The sequence below is a fragment of the Zalophus californianus genome, chromosome 7, assembly GCF_009762305.2.
Source record: "Zalophus californianus isolate mZalCal1 chromosome 7, mZalCal1.pri.v2, whole genome shotgun sequence".
Classification (NCBI taxonomy): domain Eukaryota; kingdom Metazoa; phylum Chordata; class Mammalia; order Carnivora; family Otariidae; genus Zalophus; species Zalophus californianus.
Genome location: NC_045601.1, coordinates 81,356,699 through 81,378,049, shown reverse-complemented (window position 1 = coordinate 81,378,049; position 21,351 = coordinate 81,356,699). Strand labels below are relative to the sequence as shown.

Here is a 21,351-nt window from a genome sequence, read left to right as displayed (position 1 = left end):
CTTGAGTTTTTTAGTGTAAATTATTTTTACATGTAAAAGTACTGTCTTTAAATCAGTTGCATAATGCAAAAAAAAAATCTACCTTGAATTTCCCTTTAAAAATACTAAAATGTGATGGTTTTGATGAGAGATTTACAACTCATGTAGGGATTGTGCATATATCTGCTGAAACTATTATTTTCAAATGAAATATTATACATTTCTTTTTAATTAACTTTGAGACTTGAAATATATATTTTAAAAGTCTTTTTTTTTTGTTAAATAATTTTAAAATGCACATATAACAAAAGTAGTTGAGAATAAAGTAAAGGCCATTTTTATCATCAGCAATTTTTCTTTAATCTGGCCAAATCTGGGAATGTGACCAACGTTTTAGGCTATTTTCTTGAATTTAATAAGGTCCATGGGTGTGTTTGGGGTGTATGGTGGTTTTAAAAAAAAAATTATTGAGACACACTCATTAAGGGAAATATTAAAATGTAAGCTTAAGGAAGGTTACCATTAGTGGTATCAATTACAGATTTGTTACTTTGAATATTTTAACATTTTTAATTTCAGATTACATTATTTCTTTTTCAGGAATACCCTAGAGCTATTAGCTTAGATATGAAAAAGTAAAATTAAGAGTTTGGGGCCCCTGGGTGGCTCAGTCGGTTGAGCGTCTGACTCGATCTCAGCTCAGGTCTCGATCTCAGGGTCGTGAATTTGAGCCCTGCATTGGGCTCCACACTGGGCATGGAGCCTACCTTTAAAAAAAAAAAAAAAAAAGTTTAATTTTATTACTTACTGAATATGGACAAAAAATGAAAAGTATTTAAAAAATCTGATAGTAAGCAAAATTGGCATATTTAATTTTTTAATGTACTGAATTTTGTCAGAATTTGAAGGTACTGAAAAAGCTATTCTAAAGTATTTGTTTTCATTTTAATTTCTAGTGGTTACATTTGCACTCTTTTTTGAAATGATAAAAAGATAACTTGTTTCTTGGGCAACTCAAGTCAATCACATTTTGACATGAAAAATATAGATTGATGTCTATCAACTTTTAGAAGTAGGATATCCAGCTATTTAATCATATTTCTCCCAGCCCATGCAAAATTCTATTTTTAAAAGTTATGCTAATGACTTTGGTATATGTAGACTCTTTGGAGACTGCCAGGTTGAGCTCCAAATTTAGACTTGAGACTCTTTGGTGTACATGCACATTCTCTTGATAATTGTGTACCTTGGTACTTCTATATATAGTTTAAAGTGGATATCAACCTTTTAAAATGTGTTATTAGTACTTAGAAGTTGTGAAACAAATTTTACAGTTTAAAGGTTTGTTACTAGGCACTGAAACTGCATGATGAGTATCTGGTGTCTTAACTAATTAGATAGGTCTGTTGTATTTGTTTTCTTGTTGGATAGAATAACGGTTAATCGTTTTTAGAAGAGTTTTAGGTTACTTGCCATAAAATTTGTATGGGTCTTAGCTCTTGGTAGTTTAGGAGCAAAGGTGGCATTTCACTGGTCCTTTTGATGTTGCCAAGATAGCTGAAAACTTAAAATGGTAATATTTTCAAGTTCACATAAATTTAAATGTTAAGCATAGTAACCTGTGCTTAAAGTATTAATCAATTAGTAGGAGGTTTTATTTGAAAGGATAAAATAATTATCTATTTCTTAAGTCACCAAAATAATTCAGTATTTTTTTCTTTAAAAAAAACTATGATCTCTGAAGACTGTAAGGTATAATATAAAAAGAGTAAGTTTCAGTTTCCTAGAAATCAAAAATTTAACTTAAAAGTCTTAGACAATTCACTGACCAAGAATAATAAAGAATATATTTTAATATATATGATTAAAGGTTAGTGGAATAATGCTACTGGAATATAGGGGCATGTGAGTCTTGATCTCAGAGTCATGAGTTCTAGCCCTGCGTTAGGGGTCGAGATTACTAAACAAAACTACTGGAATATAATGATAGAAGAATAACTTGGTTAGAAGTAACAGAACCTTTAAGAGATGAGGTAATGTGCTGTGTGTCTAAGAGAACGCGATAGCTCACTTTTGAGAACTAAAGGAGAGGAATGAGATTACTTTGGGGCATACTACAGACTGTCTAGCCAAGTGAATATAAATGAATAGTTTACCAATAAGACAACCAAATTCACAGAGGCAGACCAGACTGTATTGGGACATGTAATCTACTAAAGAATGTTCTGAAATACTCCAGCAGGACCTTCTGATACATTTGTTGGTTTTCCTACTCCCAGGATGAAGAAAAAAGAGTTCTGAAAACAGTTCTTCAGAACTTTAACCACAGAGGAAGAATTGGTTGATCACATGGAACAAATGTGTACCTTGGGGAGAAGTAGTCCTACCATCTTAATTCTGATAAACCAGATCAAGGAGTAATGGTAGAGTACCCTAAACTACTATTAAGGAAATAGAGTGTAATATACTCACAGGAGGATAGGATAGCATTGACCCATGGCCTGAAACAGAAAAACGTTAGAAGTTTAGAAGTCTTTACCATCTTCATTACAAGTAACAGTTAAACTATCCTTATTACAAATGATTACAGTGAGGAACGTATTACCCAAAACAAGGATTTTTATCTAGAAATGTGGGAACTTTATATAATACACATACCTAGGGTCTCAACCCCAGTAGTGCCATATATTTTCAGATAATTCCTTGAGTAATTCTAGTATGAAGCCACTGATTTAAAAGGATCAATATATATTCCTGACAGCTTTCAAGTTGCTGGTCTCAAAGGTAATAAGGCTTGTCTGCATTTTCTGCTCTCAAATGCTTTAAGATACCATTTTAATCCCACCCACCCCATTCTCATTAAGAACTTGATTGGTGAGGGTATTAAATTCCTGTTACTAAACCTTGGGGAATTATAAAGAAAATTACTAAGTTACTCAAAGTTTAGAGACTGGCAGATAACCTCGTTTTTCAAAAGGAAGTAAGAATCTGCAAATTATAAAACACATCAACTCTTGATAAGATTCTAAAAATTTATTAAATGGCTGGCTTGTGAACTGTTAATGGTCACCAGAAGTTATGGGACAAGTCAAGGTTCTATATTTTTAATAGGATTCTGGACTAGTTGGTTAATGCAGCCAGACTGGCAATTCTCAAAATTGTGTTTGATAACTATGGTTCTGAGGCATATTTCTAACTTCTGTCATCAAGTAAGTTTGGAAAGCATTTAAACCAAGTTGAACTTATTTCTTGGAGGTTTTAATTTGCTAATTTGCAGAATGATTAAACAAAAGGAAAATACAGAACACAGCATGCTAGATACAGAATTTGGCTATATCCTCTCTCTCTCCTGGACTGGTTTTCCAATCTTATTTATAAATACTACCCATCAAGAGACAGAATTTGGGGTTTTTGTGAACTGAACTTTAAGACAAAGTGCTTTTGAAACTTATCTGAGGTTTTTTATATTTTACTGATAGTTGGCTGTATGATTTGGAAATTTGAAAATAGATGACTAGTATCTTGGGGAAATGAAGTTTCATGAGAAGAATTTTTCTATCATTGTAATGAAAAAATACAAATCTAATTCTTGTATACACATGGATTTTTCTAGGAAAAAAGATTTGATGATACTAATTTTTGTAAGATCATCAAGTCCCCTAAATTCCTATACAGGTAGAAATTGTGTAAAAATATGAAAGTGAAAGGGTGCCTGGCTGGCTCAGTTGGAAGAGCATGCGACTCTTAATCTCGGGGTCGTGAGTTTGAGTCCCATATTGGGTGTAGAGGTTACTTAAATAAACTTAAAAAAAACAAGAAATTGAATTGAAAGATTATCTGGAGGTTTTTCCTTGTTTATATCTGAACTATTTAACTCTGCTGGCTTATACCTCCCCTGACTTCCATTCCATCATTTACTTTAGAATTAAACTGTAGGGACACCTAGGTGGCTCAGTCAATTGGGGCATCTGCCTTTGGCTCAGGTCATGATCCTAGAGTCCTGGGAACGGGTCCCCGCATCGGGCTGCTCAGCGGGGAGTCTGCCCCCTTCCACTCTGTCACTCCCCATGCTTGTGCTCTCTTGTCTCTTTCTGACAAATAAATAAAATCTTTAAAAAAAAATAGAATTAAACTGTAGCAGACAAACTTTGTACCTAGAAGCATTGTTTTTCTTAAGAAATCTGTGCAAAAAAAGTATTCTTTGTTAATATACTTTTAGTATTTTTAATCCCTCAAATAACTGGAAACAAGTTGTTTAACTGTTACAAAACTTACTACATTTATCCTAATTAGTTGTAAACATATTGATAATAGAGGTTTTTATCCAAAACAGATTAGAAAAGAAATTGATCCTTGCATGTTGAAGAAATGTTTTAAGTACCTAGTTTGTACTAGGTGTTGGGGATTTAAAACAGGAAGCCAAACAGATACTATTTTAATCCTCATGGAGCTTCCTTCCAATGTAATGGAGACATTTGTTAATCAGTCTCACAAATTAATTTCAAATAAGTGCCATGCAGGAAAAGCAAAAGCATATTAGGACAATATAGCCTAATCTGGGGAGGTTAGGGAAGTCTTCCTAGAGATGTCACATTTGAATTATTGGTAGACAAACTGAACAAAGTCTGAGAGGGCAAGTGGAGACTAGTACTTGTAGGCTGTGGAAAGATCCTGAGGGAGAGAGATGTATGACTTGTCCTAAATGATAATAGCCTCATTTATTAAGCACCTACTATATATGCCACACAGAGTTCTCAGCTCTTAGATGTATGAACTCATTCTTCACAAAGACCGTATGAGGTATGTACTGTTATTACTACCAGCTTACAGAGGAACAAACTGAGGTCCAAAGAAATGGTTTCCCCAGCAAGGCTGGGCTTTGGACATACCATCTTACCCTAGAAGCTGGGTTAGCCTAGCTAAATAAAAGAAGGTGAAAATAAATAAGATGTCCATATAATGAAATGTGGCTGGGGCGCCTGGGTGGCTCAGTCAGCTAAGCGTCTGCCTCTGGCTCAGGTCATGATCCCAGGGTCCTGAGATCAAGGCTGGCATCAGGCTCCCTACTCTATGCACAGGCTGCTTCTCCCTCTCCACCGCTTGTGCACTCTCATGCTCAATCTCTCTCTTTCAAATAAAATATTTTTAAAAAGTAGCAAAATCTTTATTTTGGAAGTTGTTGCATGGGAGATCATAGAACTGTTACTTTTTTAGTATGTTTAAACATTTTCATAATTTTAAAAATAAAATTAAAGAAGGGCCTGTATAACTGGGGGTAAGAGTAAGGTGGAAAGGTAGGCTGGGACCTGATCATGCAGTGCCTTGAAGACGTGTTCAAGATTTTGGTTACTATTCTAAAAAGTCACTGAGCATTTTAAGCAAAGGAATAACATGATCAACTATAAATGTTGACAAGACACATGAAAAGGTGCTCAACGTCACTCGGCATCAGGGAAATACAAATCAAAACCTCAATGAGATACCACCTCACACCAGTCAGAATGGCTAAAATTAACAAGTCAGGAAACGACAGATGTTGGCGAAGATGCGGAGAAATGGGAATCCTCCTACACTGTTGGTGGGAATGCAAGCTGGTGCAGCCACTCTGGAAAACAGTATGGAGGTTCCTCAAAAAGTTGAAAATAAAGCTACCCTATGACCCAGCAATTGCACTACTGGGTATTTCCCCAAAGATAACAAATACAGTGATCCAAAGGGGCACATGCAACCCAATGTTGATAGCAGCAATGTCCACAATAGCCAAACTATGGAAAGAGACTAGATGTCCATCAACAGATGAATAGATAAAGAAGATGTGGTATACATATATATATACACATACATATATAATGGAATATTATGCAGCCATGAAAAAGAAATCTTGCCGTTTGCAATGACATGGATGGAACTAGAGGATATTATGCTAAGTGAAGTAAGTCAATCAGAGAAAGACAAGTATATGATCTCACTGATATGAGGTATTTGAGAAACAAGAAACAGGATCATAGGGGAAGGGAGGGAAAAATGAAACAAGACGAAACCGGAGAGGGAGACAAACCATAAGAGACTCTTAATCTCAGGAAACAAACTGAGGGTTGCTGGAGTGGAGGTGGGTGGGAGGGATGGGGTGGTTGAGTGAAGGACATTGGGGAGGGTATGTACTATTGTGAGTGCTGTGAATTGTGTAAGACTGATGAATCACAGACCTGTACCCCTGAAACAAATAATACATTATATGTTAATGAAAAAAAAAAAAACCTCTAAATGTTGACAGGATCCCAATGGCAAGAATGAAAGTGTCAGAGGGGGACAGGAATAATCACAAGCCTGTATTATAGTAATTAATTGTGAATTACTATAGCTAGGGTATAGGATAAAATTATGCCTATGATCATAGGAATGCTAAAATGACATAATTTGGATATTTCATTTGAAATATTCCTTTTAGAAACAGGCAACAAGGGGTGCCTGGCTGTCTCAGTCACTGGAGCATACAACTCTTGATCTCAGGGTTGTGAGTTTGAGCCCCAGGTCGGGTGTAGAGTTTATTTAAAACAAAACAAAACAAAAACATACATGCATGGGACGCCCGGGTAGCTCATTCGGTTAAGCGTCTACCTTCATCTCAGGTCGGTCCTGGGATCGAGTCCCTAATCAGACTCCCTGCTCAGTGGGGAGTCTGCTTCTCCCTCTGCCTGCAGCTCCCCCTGCTTGTGCGCTCTCTCTCTCTCTCTCTCTCTCTCTCTGACAAATAAAATCTTAAAAAAAAAAAATGCAGTAAGAACAGGAAAGAATATGTTCCTTTCTTCTAGTCAAAACTTGGTGGTTTTCTTTATGAACAAATGATTATCAAAAATACTTAAATATAGAGGTGCTGGGTTTGGTTGAGTGTGTGACTCTTGATCTCCAGGTCTTGAGTTTAAGTGCCACATTAGACATAGAGCTTACACGAAAAAAAAATGAAAAAGAACAATTTAGTAATGTTAAAGTGCAGATTTGGAAAAATACTTAAATGTCAATGCAATATACAACTGAAAAATTGACAGAAAATTGATTTTAAAAAAATATTGGGGTGCCTGGTTGGCTCAGTCAGTTAAGTATCTGCCTTCAGCTCAGGTCATTATCCCAGGGTCCTGGGATCGAGCCCCACATCAGGCTTTCTGCTCGGCGGGAGGCCTGCTTCTCCCTCTCCCTCTGCCTGCTGCTCTCCCTGCTGGTGGTCCTTTGAGTGCTCTCTCACTCAGGCTCTATCTCTCAAATAAATAAAATTAAAAATTAAAAATTAAAAATTAAAATAAAACAAAACAAAAAATTATAAAGCATGTGAAACTACCAAAGAAAAAAACATTAAAAATTTTTAAATGCCCAAGTGTTATTCTTTTTTTTTAAGATTTTGTCAGAGAGACAGAGCACAAGCAGGGGGAGGTGCAGAGGGAGAAGCAGGCTCCCCAAGGAGCAAGGAGCCCAATGCAAGACTCGATCCCAGGACCCTGGGATCATGACCTGAGCCAAAGGCAGACGCTTAACCAACTGAGCCACCCAGTTGTCCCCAAAGTGTTATATTTTTAAAATACAAACAATAAAAAGAATAAAATTAGCATAAAATATCAATATTCCATTGTCTTAACAGGTAAACTACTTTATCGAAGTAAAATTAAAACAGTTTTATCAGATCAATTGTTGCCTGACATTTCCAAACACACTTCTTAGAGAAACTGTCCAAAGCACCTGTAACATAGCTGTGTTTTTATCACTTGCTCTCTTCATTCTGTCTCCTTCTGTCTTAGCTAATTCGGGTTTAAGGTGGCCACCTAATCTCAAGGAAAGTTAGTTTGTAGTGGTATGACCTACCAGATGAAAAACAAAACAAAGCCAATCATATCTGATCATTGGGAAATTATATTCAAAGTAAAAAGCATTTGCAAAATGGAATTAGCAAAGAGGACAGTGTGTTAAAATGATCATTTATCTTAGTTATACTAAGATGGTATTTTTTTAAAAACATTTTATCCTCTGAATTAAAGCTACATTTTATCAAGTAAGGGGCAAATTTGCATCAGAATTACCTGATGCACCTCCCCTCCAGTAAACTTCAGTTTGTTTCCCAGAGTCAAGAGTTTCTCATGGTTTGTCTCCCTCTCTGATTTCTTCCCTTCAGTTTTCCCTCTCTTCCCTTATGGTCCTCTGCACTATTTCTTATATTTCACATATGAGTGAAACCATATGATAATTGTCTTTCTCTGATTGACTTATTTCACTTAGCATAATACCCTCCAGTTCCACCCACGTTGATATAGATGGTAGGTATTCATCCTTTCTGATGGCTGAGTAATATTCCATTGTATGTATATATATCACATTTTCTTTATCCATTCATTTGTTGAAGGACATCTCGGCTCCTTCCTCAGTTTGGCTATTGTGGACGTTGCTGCTATGAACATTGGGGTGGAGGTGCCCCTTCATTTCATTACCTCTGTATCTTTGGGGTGAATACCCAGTAGTGCAATTGTTGGGTTGTAGGGTAGCTCTATTTCATTATTACTTTGGTTTGCATTTCCCTGATCTGAAGTTTAAGTTTGAGCTTTTTTTTTGAATGGCTGCACCTGTCATTTGCCCATTTTTCCATGAGAGTAGTAGTAATCTTTTTCTTTTTCTCTATTAATACTTAAGCCTTCCACATATTATATTGTCGTCTATTTATATGTGTATCTTTTCATAATCTATTATTTGCCTATAGACTTGGTAGTGTATTTTTCATACCAAAATTTTTATTTTTATGCATTTTCTGAGTTTTTAGTCTTGGATAACAAGCTCCTTCTTGACTCATGACAATACATATAGTCACATGTTTCTCACAAGATTTTTTTTTAAGTAATAAAATGAATTTATTTCTGTATGATACAAAAGATGCATGTGTTATATTTTTTAATTTTTTTAAAATTTATCTGTCAGATAGAGAGAAAGCATAAGCAGAGGGAGCAGCAGAGAGAGGGAGAAGCAGACTCCCTGCTCAGCAGGGAGCTGATGCAGGACTTGATCCCAGGACCCCAACATCATGACCTGAGCCGAAGGCAGACGCCCAACCAACTGAGCAACCCAGGTGCCCCCATGTGTTATAGTCTTGAGAATTTTATTTTCCTCAAAATAGTTATTTGTGCCAGCATCATGTATTAAAAATCCTTTTTGATAGTAGAATAAATTTCTATCTTATCATATGTTAAATCATATTACTAAATATTTATTTCTGAAATTTCAATTTTTTAATTGGTCCACTCATTACTTCATTATACCTAATAACTGTAAGACTTAGTGAAAGCTGTAGCCAAAGGAAGTTTATAAACTTAAACACCTTCATTATTAAATCCAAAAATGAAAAATAAAGGAAATAATAGCTCACATTTAAAAATTAGGAACAGGGGCACCTGGCTGGCTTAGTCAAAAGAGCATGCGACTCTTGATCTCAGGGTTGTGAGTTCGAGCCCCATGTTGGGTATAGAGATTACTTAAAAATTAAATCTTTAAAAAAAATTAGGAACAGAACAATAAAATACTTCTTCCCCAAACAATTTAGAAGAGGAAATTAAGAAAGATAAAACTTAATGAACTAGAACTTCCTCCATACTACCATATCCTGTCACAAAAACACTCACAAATGTTTTTTTAAAAGATAAACTCTTGGGAGCCTGGGTGGCTCAGTTGGTTAAGCAACTGCTTTCGGCCCAGGTCATGATCCTGGAGTCCCGGGATCGAGTCCCACATCAGGCTCCCTGCTCGGCGGGGAGTCTGCTTCTCCCTCTGACCCTCTTCCCTCTCGTGCTCTCTATCTCTCATTCTCTCTCTCTCAAATAAATAAATAAAATCTTTAAAAAAAAAAGATAAACTCTTGAGCCTGATCAAGGAATAAATAATGAGATATATAATATAATAAAGTAAATAAAATAAGGAGAATAAAATAAATAAGAAATAAAATGGAGAATAAATAATAAAAATTTATTATCTCCTTTAAATAATAAGAGTTATATATTATGTTTTTATACATAAATCTCTTTAAATGTATGAATTCATTTTTCACAATGACTGTATGAGGTATGTACTGTCATTACTCCCAATTTACAGAGGAACAAATAAAGGAGAAAGGAGACATATCCAGATACAGAAAAGCTTTAAAAAGAGACATATTGGCAGGGGAGGGGGGATTGCCTGGGTGGCTCAGTTAGTTGAGCATCTGATTCTTGATCTCAGCTCAAGTCTTAATCTCAGGGTTGTGTGTTCAAGCCCCACGTTGGGCTCCATGCTGGGTGCGGAGCCTACTTTAAAAAAGAGAGAGAGAGAGAGAGACATTAGGGGCCCCTGGCTGGCTCAGTCAATAGAACACGCAACTCTTGATCTCGGGGTTGTGAGTTCAGGCCCCACATTTGGGTGTAGAAATTAGTTAAAAATAAGCTCTTTAAAAAAAAGAAAAGAAAAGAAAGCTACACAAGGCAGTTTGTGTCTCTTTTTGCTCACCATTATATCCCCAGCTCTTAGCAGGATGTAGTACTGAGTAAGTAATTAATGGAATAAATTATGTAGAAGGCAAACTTATAAGGGTTCTACATAGTCTGTTCAATGCTCCTTTCTTCCTTTTTGATCTTATTCTGGCTTACTTTAAATAAATAGAGACATATAACATGACCAGAAATTTGAAAGCTTGGGGGAAATAAGTGGATTCTTAGAAAGTTAAAAATATCAGAACTGATTCAAGAAGTAGACAACTTGAGGCCCCTGGGTGGTTCAGTCAGTTAAGCGTTGGACTCTTAATTTTGGCTAAGATCATGATCTCAGGGTCATGAGATTGAGCCCTGCGATGGGCTCTGTGACTGTTTAAGATTCTCTCCCTCCCTCTCCCTCTGCCCCTACACTCCTCGCCCCACACTGTGCTCTCCCTCTCTAAAAAAAAAAAAAAAAAAAAAAGTAGACAACTTGATTACACTATGTACATTGAGAAGACAAGGGGTTACTGAGCTACCCCTGAATATGAACAAAGACCCTATCAATTCTTGTATTTGAACTTTTAAACATTTAAATCTGAGATTATTTTAAAAATTCCAGCCCATAGAAATGGGTGAAAAACTCCCAATTCATTTATGAGACCAGCATACCTTTAATAAAAAACTCTAGTAAAGATGGTGTCAGAAAGGAAAACTAAGGAATTATGTAATTTATGATTAAAGATTGACAAAATCTACTGCGCACGCGTGGCTTGTGAGTGGATGATCCCGGGCGCCAAGGTTATAGACAATTTGTGAAATGAGTGACTCTGATGATGACCATATCCCCCCGCTGTCTTCCCACACCTTAACAGCCCTCCAGGAATTTTATGCTGAGCAGAAGCAACAAAGTGACCCAGGCAGGGATAATAAATATAACATTGGAATAATAGAAGAGAACTGGCAGCTGAGCCAGTTTTGGTAGTCAGGACACCGCTTTGGGACTTGCGAAGGAAGCGATTGCAGCTGCTGGAGAAGGTGGCAGAATAGCCTGTGTGAGCGCCGCCAGTGTTTACCAGAAACTGAGAGCCCTACACAGAGAAGACTTTTCTGTATACATCTTTGAATATGACAAAAGATTTGCTATATACGGAGAGGAGTTTATCTTCTATGATTACAATAATCCATTGGATTTACCTGAAAAAATTGCACGTAGTTTTGACATCGTAATAGCAGATCCCCCCTACCTTTCCAAGGAGTGTCTCAGAAAAACATCAGAAACCATCAAGTATCTGACTCAGGGCAAGATTCTGCTGTGCACAGGTGCTGTCATGGAAGAAGACGCAGCAAAAATTCTTGGCATGAAGATGTGCAAGTTTATTCCAAAACACACCCGGACCCTGGGAAGTGAGTTTCGCTGTTATGTGAATAATGATTCTGGGCTAGACCATGGAATCTAAATGCAGATAGTAATATAATATGTAAAGGATCCTGTGTGACATTTCTCTATTATTTCCTTGGTAGATTGAAAAGTTATAACCTCCTCCCCTCCCCTGCAAAGTGGGGCTCTCCCTGGCCTAATTTTCAAAATAAAGAATGTAACATCTCATTATGACTTCCTGACTGCAGGCATCTCTAGAACTCGGGATGCTTTTGCCAACTTGAATCCATGGAATTATAGTGGGAAGAAATCTTAGAACCTATCTAAAATCTGCTCTCCTCACCTAAGAACAGGTAAAAAACCGAAGTACAAACAGCTTAGTGGCTTGGCCAAGACCTGATTTAGGACGTAGGCCTCTGCCTCACGCGGTCTGTCCCCTTAACACGGGCCAGTTCGGACTCTACCCCGTGGACCGCTGATTGTTCACAGCAGCTTTCCTGGGGTGTCATAGGACTTGTGAAGGGGCCCGTCATCTGCTCCAGCCCCTCAAGGAGACACGACTTGCCTCCATGAAAGAAGTTGAGAATCCTTGGAACTAGTATCTGAAAGCCTCCTGGATGTTTCCTCCTTGCCCCGGTTCTTGGAGGGACGACAGGAACGTAGCCCAGGTGCCTTCTGTGCGCGTACCGCCCCTGCACCCTCGGCTAAAGCCACAGCAATGCTCCAGGCCCTGGAGAAACTGAAACTGCCATCTGAAACCAAACACTATAGCGAAAAGGACGTGAGAAGCATGCTAGACTGTTCTATTTCAAAAATTATTCATCATTCATCCACACCACCGCACATTACTGATACCTGCAACTTGGATGGCTTTCAAGGGCCTTGTGCTGAGTGAAAAAAGCCAGTCCCCAAAGCTTACATACTGTGTTTCTATTGATGTAACATTCCTGAATGGAGAGCGGATTGGTGGTTGGCAGAGGTTAAGGGGGTGGGGGGCGGGGATCAGAAAAGGGAGATCTTAGGGGAAGCAGAGCTCTTATGCATCTTGATTGTGCAGTGGTTACACACAACTCCACAGGTGGCATTACATAGAACCTGCACACGCACGCAACACTGGTGAACTCCAAGTGAGGTCTGTGGGTGGTGCGCAGCGGCCAGTTCCTGGGGGTGATTCTGTGCTTGGTCAAGATGTTCTCATTGCGGGCAACTGGGTAAAAGATACACAAGACCTCTCTGTAGTGTTTTTGCAATTTCCTGTGAATCTAGAATCATTTCAAAATAAAAACTTAAAAAAAGGGGGTTGAAGAATAACACTTCCCCACCTCAGGTGACTTGCTTTGCTAACAAAACATGAAAGGAAGTACCGAGCAGAGCTTTATTTTCTCTCTGACATGGCTACGGGCAGTTTTCCACACACAAGCAGGTGCTTGAGCGGAGCGGTGGGCCTGCAGTGGATGTGGAGGGTGAGCAGGAAATACACGTCTGCTTTTGAAAATCAGAGACTGTGGGATGGTTACTGCAGCGAAAACCCAGTCCGTCCTGGAGAGCCTGGTGCCGTGGCACCAGCGCTCAGGAAATGAGGAATTGGGGCGGGGGGCTTGCTCCCGTCTGTTCTTTCTTAGCCTTGGACGGTCCTTCTTTGGGATAATTTTTAATTTACTTTAAAAATCACTTGGTATTTTTATGAGACATTTATATTTTTATCAGTATATCAGCACCTGGCACATGTGAAGTATTCAATAAATGTTTGTTCTTTAAAAAATAAAAAAATAAAGATTGACAAAATCTAAATAAAACATTGGCAATTAGAATCCAGTAATAAGGAAACAAGTGATAACCAAGTTTAGGGATGTTCAATATGAGAAAATATGTCAATTGTTATCTCAAAGATTAAAGGAAGAAATTTATATGATCATATAAAAATTTAATTATTCATAATTAAATTATTCTCTAATCTTTGAGATTAGAGACATATGTTATAATATAGACTATAATATCTTAGTAACAAAATATATTAAATGGTGAAACACAACCAGGTAATTTAATATCAAGAACTATGGGCGCCTGAGTGGCTCAGTCGGTTAAGCATCTGCCTTTGGCTCGGGTCATGATCCCAGTGTCCTGGGAACGAGTTCCACATCGGGTGGGCTCCTTGCTCAGTGGGAAGGCTGCTTCTCCCTCTACCCCTCCCCCCCGCTCACGATCTCTTCCTCTAAAATAAAGAAATAAAATCTTAAAAAAAAAGGAACTAGACAGGCTCTCATGCTACTCAACATTGTTTTTTCACTTACAGCAAATGTCCTAAGATAAGAGAATGAAATAACTGCTATAAAAACCTTGGAAAATAAGAGATGACTGTTTTATATTGAGTAGGGGACTATGTAACTAGAAAACTTAGGAAACGTTTTTTAAAAATTTGGTACATTGCTTTGATAAATAAATACACGATGAGACTCTAGAAAAGAAATTGGGGGAAAATTATTCACAGTAATGGCCGAGACCTATAAAATACTTAGAGATAAATTTTACAAAAAAGCATATGCCTTGAATGAGAAAACTATACAATTTGATTGATGGTCATAAATAAGACCTGCAGGAATGGATAATGAAGAACCATGTTTTTATTTTATTTTATTTTATTTAAGGATTTTATTTATTTATTTGACAGAGAGAGACACAGCGAGAGAGGGAACACAAGCAGGGGGAGTGGAAAAGGGAGAAGCAGGCCTCCCACTGAGCAGGGAGCCCTATGCGGGGCTCGATCCCAGGACCCTGGGATCATGACCTGAGCTGAAGGCAGACGCTTAACGACTGAGCAACCCAGGTGCCCCAGAACCATGTTTTTAGATGCAATGGTATTATACTGTAAGAACATCAGTTCCGTTCTAATTTTATATAACTATAATTCAGTTTTATATAATACCAGTAGTGTTATTGTTTTATATGTAAAATCTCAAAGCTTATATAAAAGGAAAAATGCCTGAGAGGAGCCAGGAAAAGAAATATCAGAATGTATGACAAAGCCGCTGTAAACAAATCAATTTGGAATCTGGAGAGGAAAACAGAATAAAATGAGGTGTGTTCAAACAGACTGAAGCAGAGCAAGACACAAGAGACCACATGAAAAAGACACCAACAACACACAGAGGGTGAAAATAACAGCAAATGCTGAAGTGAGCCAGTAACCCAAGTGTTTATTGTGACCATGTCTCTACCTGTTGTTCATTTAGGTTGTTGGCTTTAGAATAAATTGTTGCTTGTCATCAACAGTATTTGAAGTACTAATTAGCATATTATAACAGTCCTTCAGTTGTCTTCATATTAAATCATTAGAGACTTGGCTACAAATAGGATAACCACAGAACTCCTGAGGAGAAATTATTCTCTAGACACAACATCCGTCATGATTTCCTCAAGTTGTCAAGTAACCTAAAAAACCCAGGGCAAGACTAGGTTCATTTTTGGAGATTCCATCCTTCCTGGGATAAGCAATGGCTGTTTAGACTTTTTGACAATGACTTCACTGATAAGTGTACTTTAGATTTTGGATTTTGCCCCCCATAAAACAGTTCCTATACAGCACCCTTCCCCCCTTTTCCTCCTCTGTCCCCTCCCTGCCACCCACATGCCTTTCTCCTCTCTCTCCCTCTCTCCCTTCCTCTTTTCCTCCTTCCCGCACACACACAACTGAAATGTTTCAGGAAAACAGGTTTTTTGGGTTGTTGTTGTTGTTGTTTTTAAGCTCTACACCCAACATGGGGCTTAAACTCAAGATAAAGAGTTGTGTGCTTTACTGACTGAGCCAGCCAGATGCCCCAAGAAACAATTATTATATTTTCTTTTTTTGTTGTTAAAGATTTTATTTATTTATTTGAGAGAGAGAGAGAATGAGATAGAGAGCACGAGAGGGAAGAGGGTCAGAGGGAGAAGCAGACTCCCCGCTGAGCAGGGAGCCCGATGCGGGACTCAATGCCAGGACTCCAGGATCATGACCTGAGCCGAAGGCAGTCGCTTAACCGACTGAGCCACCCAGGCGCCCCAATTATTATATTTTCTAAAGAGAGGTATTCTGATAATTTGTTTTAGCTTTTTAAAAGATGTTTATATACACTTTATAAATTATGAAAACTATTTTGGGGGGCACCTGGCTTGCTCAATGAGAAGAGCATGGGACTTTTGATCTCAGGATTCTGAGTTCAAGTCCCATGTTGGGTGCAGAGATTACTTAAATAAATAAATAAACTTCTTAAAAAACTTTTTTTAATTCCTAATTTTTTGGTTTAAAAATGTTATTAGAAGATAATACTAAATTTTGGGGGGTATATATTGAAGCAGATTGTTTTCTAATTCTGTTTATTGTAATTATTATTGGCATGATCAAATTGGCAATAACTAATACACTTATCTACATTTGTTTTATTTTTTTATTTTATTTATTTTTAGATTTTGAGAGAGAGAGAGAGAGAGAGCATGAGCAGGGGGAAGGGACAGAGGGAGAGGGAGAAGCAGGCTCCCCGCTGAGCAGGGAGCCCCATGTGGGGCTCAATCCGAGGACTGGGATTATGACCCAAACCAAAGGCAGACACCTAACCGACTGAGCCACCAGGCACCCCCTCTACATTTGTTTTAAAATGTCCAAAAGCAAAATTACAATTTCTGAGTGTATACAAAAATGATCTTAGATATTTTTATCAATTTGCTTGAATTAACTTAGCCTGGTTATCTTCACATTATTAATAAATATACAAATAAAATACTTAATCTCAGGGGTACATATTATTTCTTTGAAAAGACACGTTTTCTCACAGCAATTTTTTAAAGTAAACTTTACCCCTAACATGGGGCTTGTACTCATGACCCCTGAGATGAAGAATCGCATGCTCTACCAACTGAGCCAGCCAGGTGTTTCATCTCACACTAATTTTTATTTATTTTTTATTTTTATTTTTTAAAAGATTTTATTTATTTATTTGACAGAGAGAGACACAGCGAGAGAGGGAACACAAGCAGGGCGAGTGGGAGAGGGAGAAGCAGGCTTCCCGCCAACCAGGGAGCCCGATGCAGGGCTCGATCCCAGGACCCTGGGATCATGACATAAGCCGAAGGCAGACGCTTAATGACTGAGCCACCCAGGCACCCCTCACGCTAATTTTTAAAAAAGGACTTTTCTATTCAAGAATCATGTCATTCATGACTTTTCTAAGAGAAAGTAACTAAAAATTCAGAAATCTAAAATACTGAAAATTTTTAATTTTTAATTTTTAAAATATAAGCTTCTGTTTGAAGTATATCATGAATTATACAGGTCATGACTGACTGTATAGCTTGATGAATATATAGCCAAGGGAATCCACCTGTGTAATCACCACCAAGGTAAAAAAATAGAACAACACCAGCATCTCAGAGGCCTGCCACAATACCTCTTCTTCATCTTCCGACCCTTTTTAATACATCATTTTGAATATCTAGTAAACTAGATAAATTAGACTATTTAGATTATTAGATTATTGTTCAGCAAACTTCATTACCTACACATTCATGATAAGACTATTTATCCTGCCCCATTGATGCTGGGCTTGCTCATCTGACTTTCTCTAGCCAATAGAATGTGGGCAGAGGGGCGCCTGGGTGGCTCAGTCCTTAAGCATCTGCCTTTGGCTCAGGTTGTGATCCCAGGGTCCTGGGATCGAGCCCTGCATCAGGCTCCCTGCTCAGTGGGAAGCCTGCTTCTTCCTCTGCCTCTCCCCCTGCTTGTGTTCCCTCTCTCGCTGTGTCTCTCTCTATCAAATAAATAAAAAATCTTTTAAAAAAATTATTAAAAAATAAAAAAAAAGAATGTGGGCAGAACTAGCAGTGTGCTAATTCTGAGTTCAGACTTTAAGAGACACAGGATGTTTCTGACCTCTGACCCAAGGGGAGTATACCCCAGGTAGCCACTGGACCTTCATCTTGAACCCCAGAATGAGACGCTAGAACAGAGCTGAATTTACCAGCAGCCTGGATTAGAGTTGTCCCAGGAGAACTATATACTTGCCCAGGAGAAAAATAAATGCTTTTTGTTATATGTCATTGAGATTTGGTTGGCTACACAGCAAAGACTGACTAATATAATAATTATTTGGTAAATCTCAATAAAGCCTATGTGAGTGAACTCAGGTTATTACTCTGTGAACACATTTAATGCTTTGATCTCTTCAAACTTATGTTTATTGTTAACTGTAGGATAATATTTAACTCTGACATATTAGACACTTCCTGGTCAGTGATTGCTTGATACTTCCTTGAGCTATTTCAAGAAACTACTATTTTTAGGGGCGCCTGGGTGGCTCAGATGGTTAAGCGTCTGCCTTCAGCTCAGGTCATGATCCCAGGGTCCTGGGACTGAGCCCCACATCGGGCTCCTGGCTCAGCGAGGAGCCTGCTTCTCCCTCTCCCTCTTCCTCTCTCCCTGCTCATGCTCTCTCTCTCTCTGTAGCTCTGTGTCTCAGATGAATAAATAAAAAAAATCTAAAAAAAAAAAGAAAAGAAACTACTATTTTTAAAGCAAGAAAACAGCCATTACCAGTGTTTTCATTTATTTAACAAGCATTTTTTTTCAGGAGACTATTGTGTATCACTGATTTGTTTAAACAGTACTCCCCACACCAAATCTTTTGCTGATGTAAGTATTATATATAAAAAAATAAATATTATATAATTTTTATATTACATCAACATATCAACTTTGAATATTTCATTCATAACTTTTAGAGAAGATACAATTTATTTTCCTTTTGACATTGTTTATAAGAGGGCAATATCACAAATGTTTTAACACATATGAAACTGAAGGATAACTGGTGAAAATAATAATGTATAAGTATTGTGAAAATGCACTTTTTAGAAAAATGAAATAAAATGTATATACAGATTCTTTATAAATATTTATCTGTGGAATGGTGATTTAAATTTAAATTCCATGTTCCCATGGAGAGTTGGGCAAAGCCCCTTCTCTCCAATGACAAAGTTCTAAAATGTCCTAAAAAACTTATTTCCGAAGGACCTCCACTCTCAAGAATATGGACCTGCCAGAGCTCAAGTTCATTTAGCTCGGTTCCATTCCACAAATATTTACTGAGTGCATCCCTTTTTTGCCCCAGCTGATTCTGGATGTCCAAAGACAGGTAAGATCTCAGTGAGCTCACAGACAGGTAAATAAAACATTCAGTATAATATGAAGTGTACTAACATAAAGATCTGCACAAAATATCTCAGTGGGCATTAAATCCAATCTGAGAGTTGAATCATATTAATGATAATGTCTAAATAAGAATCAACAAACCAATTACTGAAAATGATACTTATAACCAATTAGGGATTTATAAAAATATAATTTTGCAGATTTTAAACACCACTAATTTTTTGGTGTATTTTCTGAACTCTTTACATAGGCTTTGGAGAATGGAACTTTCTGAATTGTGACACTGAATTCTTTATGCAGATCATCTATTTATAACATATATATTTATGGTTTCCTGTCTTAAAATTTAACTCAGTCTTGGGGTGCCTGGCTGGCTCAGTTGTTAAGCGTCAGCCTTCGGCTCAGGTCATGATCCCAGGGTCCTGGGATCAAGTCCCACATGGGGCTCCCTGCTTAGCGGGAAGCCTGCTTCTCCCTCTTCCACTTCCCCTGCTTGTGTTCCCTCTCTCGCTGTGTCTCCCTCTGTCAAATAAATAAATAAAATCTTTAAAAAAAATTTAATTCAGTCTTGTTTTTTACTTTCTCAAATCTTCTTTATTTTATTTATTTAAAAGATTTTATTAAAATTAAATAATATCCATAAATTCAAGTGTAATCATGTATTTAGAATATGCAAGAAAAATAGATATTCAATTACTTTTCTCATTATATTCCTAAACTATAGCAGGAAGACTTCTGTAGAGTAGGAAAAATTTTTAGAAGTTATATGTCATATAAGTTTCTATGAATTTTTTAATATTCAGATTTCATCAAAACAATATAAAAAGAAATTCCATAATTGACTTCTCGTATTATCCTGTTTAAAACAAAGCTAATTTCAAATAAGTTTTAGCACTGATTTTATTTTTAAAGATTTTTCTTGCTCAAATATATTTACAAAAAAATATATATATATTTACAAACTTTTCTAGTATGTAGCAAATTCAAAATTATACATGAATGTATTCTGTTGAAAATATTTGTTTACAATATCTATTGGTGGGATTGATAATATGATGCTTGTAAACCTCTTTTTAGTTTGCAAAATGCTTTCATTTTTGCATTGTCTTAGTCTTTTCCCTGAGCAGGAGGTATTATTATCATTGCTATTTTATTGATGAGTAAATTGAGTCTTAGTGAGATTAAATGACTTATCCAGGTCACAGGCTTGGAGAGCCAGGCCTGGAACCTGTTTCCTTCTCACACTATTCACTTCATTTATATAAGTTTAAACATAACTCTGCATTTCCAGAATGCCTTCACTCATTTGCTTTCTTTTAATTTCTACAATTTGGTTAGGTTACATCTGACCCATTTAAGTCTGAAAAAAATAACTGATTCTTCTTTGTCCCTTTTCAAATTACCGCACTGAGTTGAAGATCACTGTATATGGCAAATTAGATGGAAGATTTTTTTTAAAAAGATTTATTTATGTATTTTAGAGAGAGAAAGAGAGTATGTACACATGAGTGGGTGGAGGGGTAGTGGGAGAGAGAGAGAGAAACCCCAGCTGACTCCCCACTGAGCGTAGAGCCTGAAGCGGAGCTCGATCTCAAGACCCTGAGATCATGACCCAAGCAGAAATCAAGAGTTGGGCGCTCAACCGACTGAGCCACCCAGGCACCACAGATTTTGTTTTTAAGTAATCTCTGGACCCAATGTGGGGCTCGAACATAAAAACCTGATCTCAAGAGTTGCATACTCTACTGACTGAGCCAGCCAGGTGCCCTTGTAAGATTGTTTTTTAAGACATTTGACAGTTAAGTGTTTGAGCTGATGATCTTTGGTCACACTTGTGCTTTTGTTTCAGTTTTAATTATAATGCCACTAGAACAATTCAGGAAAAACTAGCTGGGAATAAGGGAATAAGGCAAACCATAGTTACAGAAAATTCCAGGAGATAGAATGATAAAAAAATGTGTGGTGATCAGGTTAAGAAAAATTTTTTAAAGTACCTATGGGGGCTCAGTCACATAAGCGTCTGACTCTTGATCTCAGCTCAGGTCTTGACCTCAGGGTCATGAGTTCAAGTCCCTTGTTGGGCTCCAAGAAAAAAAAAATCAGACAAAATATCTATTGATAAATGACATTTCAGCTTTAATTTTAGTCTTTTATCTTGAAAATGCTTCTAAAATATATTAGGCTACCTTCTTTCTAGGGTAAGTTCAGGGATGATGTTTAAAACATCATTCAGTTTTTTTAACAAAATCATTTATGATTTTACAGGGATCATCAAATATTAGTTTTTCATGATAAAGTATGGGAGATGCAGATGTTGATGAGATATGAAGATGGGCTAAGAT

At 37.2% G+C, this 21,351-nt stretch overlaps 1 pseudogene; it reads left to right on the top strand.

Annotated features, from left to right (window-relative positions):
• The first annotated feature begins 11,243 nt into the window (after window positions 1–11,243).
• LOC113927805 lies at window positions 11,244–11,908 on the top strand (annotated as a pseudogene).
• Window positions 11,909–21,351: the final 9,443 nt, after the last annotated feature.